Consider the following 12,743-nt stretch of genomic DNA (forward strand, 5'->3'; position numbering starts at 1 on the left):
GATAGTGAAGAGCCAGATTATAATATGCTGAGTGCTAGTAAAATAAAGACTGTGGATTTTTCATTCAAAGTGTTAGGAGAAGTTCTGGAGAGGAGGGAAGTTAAACAGTTGGGTGATGTCATTAAAAGATCCCTCTTGTTACTGTGTGGAAAAATATGGCAAAAGAGCAAGAACAGAAGCAGAGAAACCTCTGAGGTGATATTGCAATAGTCCAGGCCAGAGGAGATGATGGTTTGCACTTAAGTTTACAAATGGGGAGAATTTGCTCAGAACATGGATCCTCAAGGTGAGAAATAAAAATAATCTTCCAGAATAGAAACAAGTACAAATTCATGGACCCTAGAAATAACATAGTTATTTTAGAAAAACTGTACATTAAAATCTTGCACAGTTTAAATAATTCTCTTCTATTTGTTTTATAATAAAGTGCCTAAAATAAAATGATGTTTGTTGGTGCTTTTTTTTTTTTTTTTTTTTTTTTTTTGCGTTATGCGGGCCTCTCCCTGTTGTGGCCTCTCCCGTTGCAGAGCACAGGCTCCGGACATGCAGGCTCAGCGGCCATGGCTCACGGGCCCAGCCGCTCCGCGGCATGACGGATCTTCCCGGACTGGGGCACGAACCCGTGTCCCCTGCATCGGCAGGCAGACTCTCAACCACTGCGCCACCAGGGGAGCCCTGTTGGTGCTTTTAATGTATGGAGACATGGTTAGAATTTTTCTTACAGCTCTCTAAGTCCAAACTTAATACCATATCTGTAGTCTCTTAATAGAAACGTGAACCAGTTGTGAGATCTGTGAGGATTTTCTAATAATGCTCAACTACAAGGAACAAAATTGGAGGAAATCTTCATTTGCTTTGGGGAGGATAGTTTATTCCTGGGAAAGTTCTCTTCTTCACCTTGCATAATATATGTGTAAAAATAAGTCATCATTCTAAAAATGTTGTCCAGTAATTTCTTTCTAAGAATGGAATATAAGTAATAGAGGTAGCCAGGAATAAGGTTTTTGTTATTTTTTAAAAAATATGGCTGATTATAGCACAGAAAAATAAAATTATTTAATGTAGGTAAAATTAACAATAAACAGGTATGCCTTTTACACTATTTTTCATGCAAATAAATTGAACACCTCTCCCAATATAAAATGTAGAAATATTTTCCCAGTGTGAGGAAGATATTAACTGTGTTTTAAAATATGTAACAATATGTGAACTTCTGATTGTTGGCAAGACTTAATATGGCAAGATCTATTTCTACATTCATAAACATATAACCTGCTCTCATTCAATAATTTATATTTTTATGTTAAATTTTTCTAAGTAAGAAAAACTCACTTCCTTTCACTGAATATATATATATATATATTTTTTTTTATTTGAAATACTTCATTAATAAAACATTCCTTCTTAAGAGAACTAGTTTTGCGATGCTCTTTTTTGAAAATAACAGTTAGAAACTATGTTTTTTTAAACATAATATTATACACCAATTGACCTCAATACTGAAAAAAGACTTTACATATAAATGCTCTGCATGAAAAGAGGCAGTAAAGATAGTCATAAAAGGTGATGCTATAATTTTCCAATGAAAAGCTACTTTAGTATAGTATACTTCAGTATCAGGTAATTATAACTGAAATAAGAATTTCAGCAATCAGAAACTCCTTTATAATCTGCACATAGATTATGAAATAATCAAATAAATAATATTATACCATTTAGCCTCACCTGTCAGTGTAATTCACTGAGTGTTCTGATAATAAATTAATATTGACTTTCATATTTAATGAGTTCATTACAACTGTCATTAATGTAATACTGAAATTCATAGTGAAATATAAATTAATTTAAGTAAGAGATCCATATTGTACAATTAACCACTTATTGCTACAGAAAGTACACTCATACAGTGTCTGTTGTCATTTCTTCTGCTACAATAAATAGTTCACATCTTTACTTAAATAAAAAAGTACATATCATTTCAAAGTTCAATATATTTCTGCTACTAATTTCTTGTGTCCCAGCCCTATACTCTTATTTTTTTCAAATATCCATATCTTCTTTCTCCAAAAATACCTTTTACTCTCTTATTTATAGAGCATTTAGGTCTATATAATCATGTGGCTTTCACTACTAATTGTGCCTTTTATCATGCCTTTCACCATACATAGGATATTGATATATTTAACAGAATTTATTTGCTTTATGCTTATGTCTGTGCTATATTTTAGGTCTTAGACTGTAAACCCCTAGAGGGAAGGGAACATGAAACCTGGAAGGTTTTTAAAAGCTTAGAAAATAATTTTTTAAGGTGATAAATTATTTAATATGTGTATTCTCAAGAATACTATTGACTTTATTTTAATTAGAAGGATAAAATTATGGCATCATTTATTATATATCTCAACTTTACTATTTTATTCTTGATTTATCATGTCTGTTCAGCCCTAGATAAAAGATTAACTTCTCTTTTAATAGACTGTTATCCCATCTATGACACACAACGTTATAGCCTATATCAGTTGATATAGTTTAAATTATGTTGCATCATCAAATAACTCCCAAATCTTGGTTCTTGTTCATGTTTAATGCAGTTGGGTCAGAGGTCTTTGGCTCAAATAACCAGATTAGTTAATGTTTTAAAGTTATTTGATTATTCCATCTCAACAACAGTCTTAGAGATTTGCTATGGCAGAAGAAGAAGATTGGAGAATTGAGCACAATTAATTAAATGCTTTATTTTAAGAAAGAATTCCATTCACATTTTATTTGCCAGTACTAATCACATGGCCATACCTAACTTCAAGGAGGCAGGAAAGCACAATTCTCTGTGTACTGAGCAATGGAATAATTGGTCAACAATAGTAACATCAATTTGTCATTTAGTATATTCTGATGACATTATTTGCCCAATAGTTGGGATACAATAATTATTTTTATTGTTTAAAAATTTATTTTACAGAGGCCCAGCTGTGAAGGCCCTGACAAAGGTCAGGACTTGGTACATGAGATGTTCCTTCCCGTGCTCATTCAAGTAGTGCTCTGCTTCAGCCGTGTAGCTGACAGGGTTTTAGTGCTCTGGCCGGTGTCAGACCTGAGCCTCTGAGGTGGGAGAGCCAAGGTCAGGACATTGGAACACCAGAGACTTCCTGGGCCCACGTAATATCAAATGACTAAAGCTCTCCCAAAGATCTCCATTTCAATGCTAAGACCCAGCTTCACCCAACAACCAGCAAGCTACAGTGCTTGACACCGTATGCCAAACAACTAGCAAGACAGGTATACAAACCCACCAATTAGCAGTGAGACTGCCTAAAATCATAATAAGTTTGCAGACACCCCAAAGCACACCACCAGACATTGTCCTTCCCACCAGAGAGACAAGATCCAGCCTCATCCACCAGAACACAGGCATCAATCCCCTCTACCAGGAAGCCTACACAATCCACTGAACCAACATTACCCACTCAGAGCAGACACCAAAAACAACAGGAACTACAAACCTGCAGCCTGCAAAACAGACACCCCAAACACAGTAAGTTAAGTAAAATGAGAAGACAGAGAAATACACAGCAGATTAAGGACAAAAGTAAAACCCACCAGACCAAACAAATGAAGAGGAAATAGGCAGTCTACCTGAAAAACAATTCAGAGTCATGATAGTAAAGATGATCCAAAATCTTGAAAATATAATGGAGAAAATACAAGAAACATTTAACAAGGATCTTGAAGAAGTAAAGAGCAAGCAAAAAATGATGAACAACAAAATAAATAAAATTAAAAATTCTCTAGAAGAAATCAATAGCATAATAAATGAGGCAGAGGAACGGGTAAGTGACGTGGAAGATAAAATAGTAGAAATAACAACTGCAGAGCAGAATAAAGAAAAAAGAATGAAAAGAATTGAGGACAATCTCAGAGACCTCCGGGACAACATTAAATGTGCCAACATTTGAATTATAGGGGTCCCAGAAGAAGAAGAGAAAAAAGACGGGGCTAAAAAAATATTTGAAGAGATTATAGTTGAAAACTTCCCTAATATGGGTAAGGAAAGACGCAATCAAGTCCAGGAAGCAGAGTCCCATAGAGGATAAATCCAAGGAGAAACATGCAAAGACACATATTAATCAAACTATCAAAAATTAATTACAAAGAAAAAATATTAAAAGCAGCAAAGGAAAAGCAACAATTAACATACAAAGGAATCCCCGTAAGGTTAAAAGCTGATCTTTCAGCAGAAAATCTGCAAGCCAGAAGGGACTGGCAGGACATATTTAAAGTGATGAAAGGGAAAAAAACACAACCAAGATTACTCCACCCAGCAAGAATCTCATTCAGATTTGATGGAGACATTAAAACCTTTACAGACAAGCAAAAGCTAAGAGAATTCAACACCAGCAAACCACCACTACAACAAATGCTAAAGAAACATCTCTAGGCAGTAAACAGAAAAAAGAAAGAGACCTACAATAACAAGACAATTAAAAAAATGGTAATAGGAACATACATATCAATAATAACCTTGAATGTAAATGCCCCAACCAAAAGACACAGATGGGCTGAATGGATACAAAAACAAGACCCAAATATATGCTGTCTACAAGAGACCCACTTCAGACCTAGGAAAACATACAGACTGAAAGTGAGGGGATGGAAAAAGATATTCCATGCAAATGGAAATGAAAAGAAAGCCAGGATAACAATACTCATATCAGATAAAATGGACCTTAAAATAAAGAATGTTACAAAAGACAAGAAAGGACAGTACATAATGATCAAGGGATCAATCCAAGAAGATATAATAATTATAAATATATACGCACCCATTGTAGGAGCACCTCAATACATAAGGCAAATGCTAACAGCCATAAAAGGGGAAATCGAAAGTAACACAATCATATTAGGGGACTTTAACACCCTACTTTCACCAATGGACAGATCATCCAAAATGAAAACAAATAAGGAAGCACAAGCTTTAAATGATATATTAAACAAGATTCACTTAATTGATATTTATAGGATATTCCATCCAAAACAGCAGATTACACTTTCTTCTCAAGTGCTCATGTAACATTCTCCAGGATAGATCATATCTTGGGTCACAAATCAAGCCATGGTAAATTTAAGAAAATTGAAATTTTATCAAGTATCCTTTCTGACCACAACGCTATGAGGCTAGATATCAATTACAGGAAAATATCTGTAAAAAATACAAACACATGGAGGCTAAACAATACTCTACTAAATAACCAAGAGATCACTGAAGAAATCAAAGAGGAACTCAAAAAATACCTAGAAACAAATGGCAATGAAAACACAATGACCCAAAACGTATGGGGTGCAGCAAAAGCAGTACAAAGAGGGAACTTTATAGCAATACAATCCTGCCTCAAGAAACAAGAAACATCTCAAATAAACAAACTAAACTTACACCTAAAGCAATTACAGAAAGAAGAACAAAACCCCCCAAATTTAGCAGAAGGAAAGAAATCATAAACATCAGATCAGAAATAAATGAAAAAGCAATGAAGGAAATGATAGCAAAGATCAACAAAACTAAAAGATGGTTCTTTGAGAAGATAAGCAAAATTGATAAACCATTAGCCAGACTCATCAAGAAATAAAGGGAGCAGACTCAAATCAATAGAATTAGAAATGAAAAAGGAGAAGTAACATGACACTGCAGAAATACAAAGGATCATGAGAGATTACTACAAGCAAGTATATGCTAATAAAATGTACAACCTGGGGGCTTCCCTGGTGGAGCAGTGGTTGAGAGTCCGCCTGCCGATGCAGGGGACACGGGTTTGTGTCCCAGTCCAGGAAGATCCCACATACCAAGGAGCAACTGGGCCCGTGAGCCATGGCTGCTGAGCCTGCGCATCTGGAGCCTGTGCTCTGCAACGAGAGAGGCCACAACAGTGAGAGGCCCGCATACCGCAAAAAAAAAAAAAAAAAGTACAACCTGCAAGAAATGGGTAAATTCTTAGAAAAGCACAACTTTCTGAGACAGAACCAGGAAGAAATAGAAAATATAAACAGACCAATCACAAGCTCTGAAATTGTACCTGTGATTAAAAATATTCCAACAAACAGTAGCCCAGGACCAGATGGCTTCAGAGGTGAATTCTATCAAACATTTAGAGAAGAGCTAATGCCTATCCTTCTCAAACTCTTCCAAAATATAGCAGAGAAAGGAACACTCCCAAACTCATTCTATGAGGCCAGCATCACCCTGATACCAAAACCAGAAAAAAATGCCACACAAAAACTACTAGCCAATATCACTGATGAACATAGATGTAAAAATCCTGAACAAAATACTAGTAAACAGAATCCAACAGCACATTAAAAGGATCATATTCCATGATCAAGTGGGATTTATCCCAGGAATGCAAGGATTCTTCAATATACACAAGTCAATCAATGTGATAAACCATATCAACAAATTGAAGGAGAAAAACCATATGATCATCTCAATAGATGCTTTTGAAAATATTCAGCACCCACATATGAAAAAAAACCCTCTAGAAAATAGGCATAGAGGGAACTTACCTCAACATAATAAAGGCCATAATTATCACAAACTCACAGCCATCATCATTCTCAATGGTGATAAACTGAAACCGTTTCCACTAAGATCAGGAACAAGACAAGGTTGCCGACTCTCACCACCTTTATTCAACATAGTTTTGGAAGTTTTAGCCACAGTAATCAGAGAAGAAACAGAAATAAAAGGAATCTAAATCTGAAAAGAAGTAAAACTGTCACTATTTGCATATGACATGATACTATACATAGAGAATCCTAAAGATGCTACCAGAGAACTACTAAAGCTAATCAATGAATTTGGTAAAGTAGCAAGATACAAAATTAATGCATGGAAATCTCTTTCATTCTTATACACTAATGATGAAATATCTGAAAGAGAAATTAAGGAAACACTCCCATTTACCATTGCAACAAAAAGAATAAAATACCTAGGAATGAACCTACCTAAGGAGACAAAAGACCTGTATGCAGAAAATTATAAGAAACTGATGAAAGAAACTAAAGATGATACACACAGATGGAGAGATATACCATGTCCTTGGATTGGAAGAATCAACATTGCGAGAATGACTATACTACCAAAAGCAATCTACAGATCCAATGTAATCCCTATCGAATTACCAATGGCATTTTTTACAGAACTAGAACAAAAAAAATCTTAAAATTTGTAAGGAGACACACAAAAAACCCAAATAGCCAAAGCAATCTTGAAGGAAAAAATCGGATCTGGAGGGATCAAACTCCCTGACTTCAGATTATACTATAAAGCTACAGTAATCAGGACAATATGGTACTGCAGAAAAACAGAAATATAGGTCAATGGAACAAGACAGAAAGCCCAGAGATAAACCCATGCACCTATGGTCAACTAATCTTTGACAAAGGAGGCAAGGATATACAATGGAGAAAATACAGTCTCTTCAATATGTGGTGCTGGGAAAACTGGACAGCTACATGCAAAAGATTGAAATTAGAACACCCCCTAAAACCGTACACAAAAATAAACTCAAAATGTATTAAAGACCTAAATGTAAGACCGGACACTATAAAACTCTTAGAGGCAAACATAGGAAGAACACTATTTGACATAAATCACAGCAAGATATTTTTTGACCCACCTCCTAAAGTAATGGAAATAAAAAGAAAAATAAACAAGTGGGACATAATGAAACTTAAAAGCTTTTGCACAGGAAAGGAAACTATAAACAAGATGAAAAGACAACTCTTGGGAGAAAATATTTCCCAACGAATAAATGGACAAAGGATTAATCTCCAAAATATACAAGCAGCTCATGCAGCTCAATATCAAAAAAAACCAAACAAGCCAATCCAAAAATGGGCAGAAGACCTAAATAGACATTTCTTCAAAGAAGATATACAGATTGACAACAAGCACATGAAAGTTTGCTCAACATCACTAATCATTTGAGAAATGCAAGTCAAAGCTACAATGACGTATCACCTCACACCAGTCAGAATGGCCATCATCAAAAAATCTACAAACAATAAACGCTGGAGAGGGTGTGGAGAAGAGGGAACCCTCTTACACTGTTGGTGGGAATGTAAATTGATATAGCCACTATGGAGAACAGTATGGAGGTTCCTCAAAAAACTAAAAGAACTACCATACAACCCAGCAATCCCACTACTGGACATATACCCTGAGAAAACCATAATTGAAAAAGATTCATGTACCACAATGTTCATGACAGCTCTATTTACAATAGCCAGGACATGGAAGTAATCTAAGTGTCCATCAACAGATGAATAGATAAAGAAGATGTGGCACATATATACAGTGGAATATTACTCAGCCATGAAAAGAAATGAAATTGAGTTATTTGTAGTGAGGTGAATGGACCTAGAGACTGACATACAGAGTGAAGTAAGTCAGAAAGAGAAAAACAAATACCATATGCTAACACATATATATGGAATTTAAAAAAAAAAAAAAACTACTTCTGAAGAACCTAGGGGCAGCACAGGAATAAAGATGTAGACATAGAGGATGGACTTGAGGGCATGGGGAGGGGGACGGGTAAACTGGGATGAAGTGAGGGAGTGGCATGGACATATATACACTACCAAACATAAACTAGATAGCTAGTGGGAAGCAGCTGCATAGCACGGATAGATCAGCTCGGTGCTTTGTGTCCACCTAGAGGGGTGGGATAGGGAGGGTGGGAGGGAGATGCACGAGGGAAGAGATATACGGATGTATGTATATGTATGGCTGATTCACTTTGTTATAGAGCAGAAGCTAGCACACCGTTGTAAAGCAATTATTCTCCAATAAAGATGTTAAAAAAAATTTTACAAGAAAATGTATGTTCTATTTATAAAGATAGAAATCCCTTTCAGTATTCTTCCATATTCTATAATATTTGTCCTTTTGAAGATTAATATTTTTAGTATTTAAGTTCCATCAATTACAGAGAAAAAGCTTTAAAATTAGTTACTTTTTGTAAACAGTAATATTACTATTCATTCATACATTACAGTTGAGAACACTTACATTTTGAAAGACTAATGAATTTGATCAAGGGCTTACAGCTTAGACTTTGAACCCAAGCCTATTAAATGTTCAATTGTTAAATAATATATGTTCTCTGGTTTAAGTTTTAGCCCATCTTCTAAAGTTTAGGTAAAATTTTATCTCTTCTGTAAGGCTTCCTGAACTTTTAGTCCTCAATGATCAGTCTTTTCCCTTGGCTTTTCAAATGTTTGTGTAAGTACACATTTTAATTTTATCAATGCTAGCATTTTTGCACTAACATTTATTAAATTGAATTCAACCCAGTTGTGGGGGGAATATGTTAATTAAATTAATTATAAATTAAGTTCATATCTCTGGTTTCAACCTTAACTCTCACTGCTAATTTATTGTAGAATGGCTGTCATCCATTTTTTCAGTAAATATACAATTCTCTTCATGATTCGCTGCAGCAAAATCATTATCCAATGACTTTTGTATATGACCCCCCTGTGTGTATGGGCACAAACATTAGGATATGGATATTAATATGGATATTAATAGCATCTGAGTCCCAATTGAAACATCAGCATGTGCACTGGGATAATGGAATCATAACACTGAGTAGAGCTGCTAGATCCTCTTTTCCAGTGACTCCCACCTCAACTCCACTTTGGCCCACAGTCACCCAAGCACTTATCCTGAGGATTGTCCACTTCTGAATTCATAAATTTAGATATCTCACTCTCCGAGCACAACCTCCTACCCATCTAGATCTCTTGCAGTTCTCTCCCCATGCTTGCCCATGTAAATTACTACGATTTCCAGATATTGACCCCTATCCTTTCTTCCCACCTATCACTATTTTCCTGTTTTCACTTCCTTCCCACCTGACTTGTATTCCATGGTCCACTATTTCTACCTTCATTAATTACTTATATTTCATGTTAACTCAACAGGTTCACAGCTGAAGAAAATTCACTCTTCTTCCTATGTTCCAGTAAATGGCATTACCATTCATTCTGTTGTCCTGAAACCTATGGGACATTCCTGAATGTTCCCTCTCCCTCATTTCACACAGCTAATCATTTACCCAGTTGATTTTATCTCCTACATATCTTTCAAATCCATCTTTACCTTCCTGCTATTATTACCCTAGCTGAGCCCTACATCATAACCTATGCAGATTGCTGCAACAGCTTTCTGACTGGTTTCCCTATTTTCAGTCTTGTCTCTCTCCAGGCAATTCTCCAGACTGAAGTAAGATTGACCTTTCGAAACTACAAATCTGATCATGTTAAATTCTTATGCAAAATCCTAATGACTTCCCACTGTCCTTCGATAAATTTGAAATTCTTCAGCATGGTTTGTCAGCCCTCTCAAGATTTTGAAGAGTTTACTTCATAAGCTAGTGTCCTTCTAATCCACACAACCTACTTAATTTCCAGGCTTGAGACCTATTGAATTTCCAGGCTCTCTAAATTGCTGTGATTTTTAAAAAAATATTTTTAAGGTCATACCATGTATAGTTGTTTCCTAAAACAAGAATATTTCCTTTATCCTTTTATTTTTCCCCTACTCTGTCCTTTCGAATTCCATGTCCCTAATTAGTTCTCCTCCTTAAAATCTTAGCACAGGTTTGTTTCCACTTCTTTAGATCCTTAAGTCTGATTTAGATGCCCCTCTCATATGTTTTAATGAACACTAAATCTCCCCAAGGACTTTGCATGGAATTATATTTGCTGTTTTTTCTAATCACCCCTTCCACCATTCACCCTGGGAATGGTCCCAACCTACTCTCCATGCATCTATTCCAATAAATTTTCCATTAAACTATCTTCATCTATTTTTGTATTTCAAGATGAAATTCCTGTGCTACCTCCAAACCCATTTTCTGAAATAATGTTTAAAAGGTGCTTTAAATATTTTAGATCCCATAGGAAATATATTATATAAAATTTAAAAGTATATATAAAGCTCATCTTTGAAGAATACTTCCTCTGTAAAAAATACTTGAATGACAGAATCACAAAAAAAATACAGTTCTCTTTTTCTCCAATTAAAGATATCCAATTATGTTGTAAAATTGCAAGTGCTGTTAAGGTACAAAATATTCATTTTGATTAGAAGGGGTTAATGGGATATTTTTATACCAAGTTATAAAGTCACTTAGAAGAAGGACATTTTAAGGTTCTGTTTTACTGTCAGTGACATCCATTTCAATTTTGCTTAGCTTACAAATTGAAACAAAAAGGAAAATTTTTTTTTTTCCTAATTGCTCACATTGCAAAGTTTGGAATATGAAAAGTCAAGCTGTGTTCTCTCTGGTTCAATATCACCTCAAGTAATAAAGTTTCTGTAATTAGCACTTTACTGACAGTTCGGGTGATGATGCATAAGGCAGAATGGAAGCCAGCTCTCTCTTCCATAGTGTAATATTGTAGCATAGCTAAAGGAAGTGTAAATTTTGAAAGAAAAGAGCAGATATTTCTTGAAGACACCCAGGGAGCTAATATGCTGAATAAGAAGCTGACATTTTTTATGTAGTTAACTTTTCTGAGTACATCTAAACCACAAGTGCAACTCATGGCTATCAGAGTTTTACTCTTAGGAAATGGAGCTTGAATCTTTTGGGTTCTTATAACTATGCAAATCTTCACACTATATGTTTGATGATTTGTAATTTGTATATGCTTTATAGTTTTTTCCAAATTAACCTGGATCAATTTAACTAACATGAAAATATTTCTGAAAGTCTGCACCACCTCTACGAAACTGGGCAATTGCCAAGCAAATTTGTGTCCTTTTCCATCCCTTTATGGAGATAAAGAGAATAATTCTATGTTTACAAAATCAATGCAGCAGAATATATGCTTAAATATAAACTAAGAAGGTCTGTGAAAAATATTTGGAAATTGACTATTTTTACTCATGCTTTCCTGATCTAATTTTAATCTACATACATTATCATAAGAACTCTGTGTAGAATTCACTCCAAAACAGATGACACAGTCCCTCAAACTTCCCCCAATGTATTCTTACTCTAGGTTAATTATCTTTTATCTGTCTATCCATGGCACTTTATAATAACACTGACCTGACTGATATCCTGGGGGTCCTAAAATTTCATTTGACTTTCAAACTCTCCTCTCTTCATTAGATGACATCTGCAAAACTGGTTTTCAAGCTCCAAAGAAGACCTTTGTGAAATTCAGAACCATGATGGACTTGAAATATCTCATGGAGACATTACTGGCCAATCAAAGGCTTCGCTGGCTCTTTTTGAGACTCATTTATGTTAAAGTGCAAATCTTCATTGTTGCATAGTATTCCAGGGAGCATATATAACATTCATACACTATTTATTTAAACTTCTCATAAAATGTAGAAAAATACACCTACTAGAAAAATAAATTCTTCAAAATTAAGTAGAGTCTTGCAGAGAAGTGTGGAAATATTATGCTCAGAAACTTAGTGCAGTGTGGAACATACCAGAGTCACAAGAAAGCCACTTTAAGTTGATTTGGCAAGCTTTAGCAATTTGCTGTTCTGAAGTCTTTCCAATACAAGTGTTTCTTCCTTTTAGCCAAAGAAATAAGTCAGGCTTAGAAAGCTGTGAAAAGTATTTGAAAATTGGCTATTTTTACTCATTCTTTGCTGACCTATTTTTAATTTATATACATTATCATCAGAAATCTGTTTTATAATTCACTCCAAAATA

This window comes from Lagenorhynchus albirostris, chromosome 2 (genome assembly GCF_949774975.1).
Source record: "Lagenorhynchus albirostris chromosome 2, mLagAlb1.1, whole genome shotgun sequence".
NCBI lineage: Eukaryota > Metazoa > Chordata > Mammalia > Artiodactyla > Delphinidae > Lagenorhynchus > Lagenorhynchus albirostris.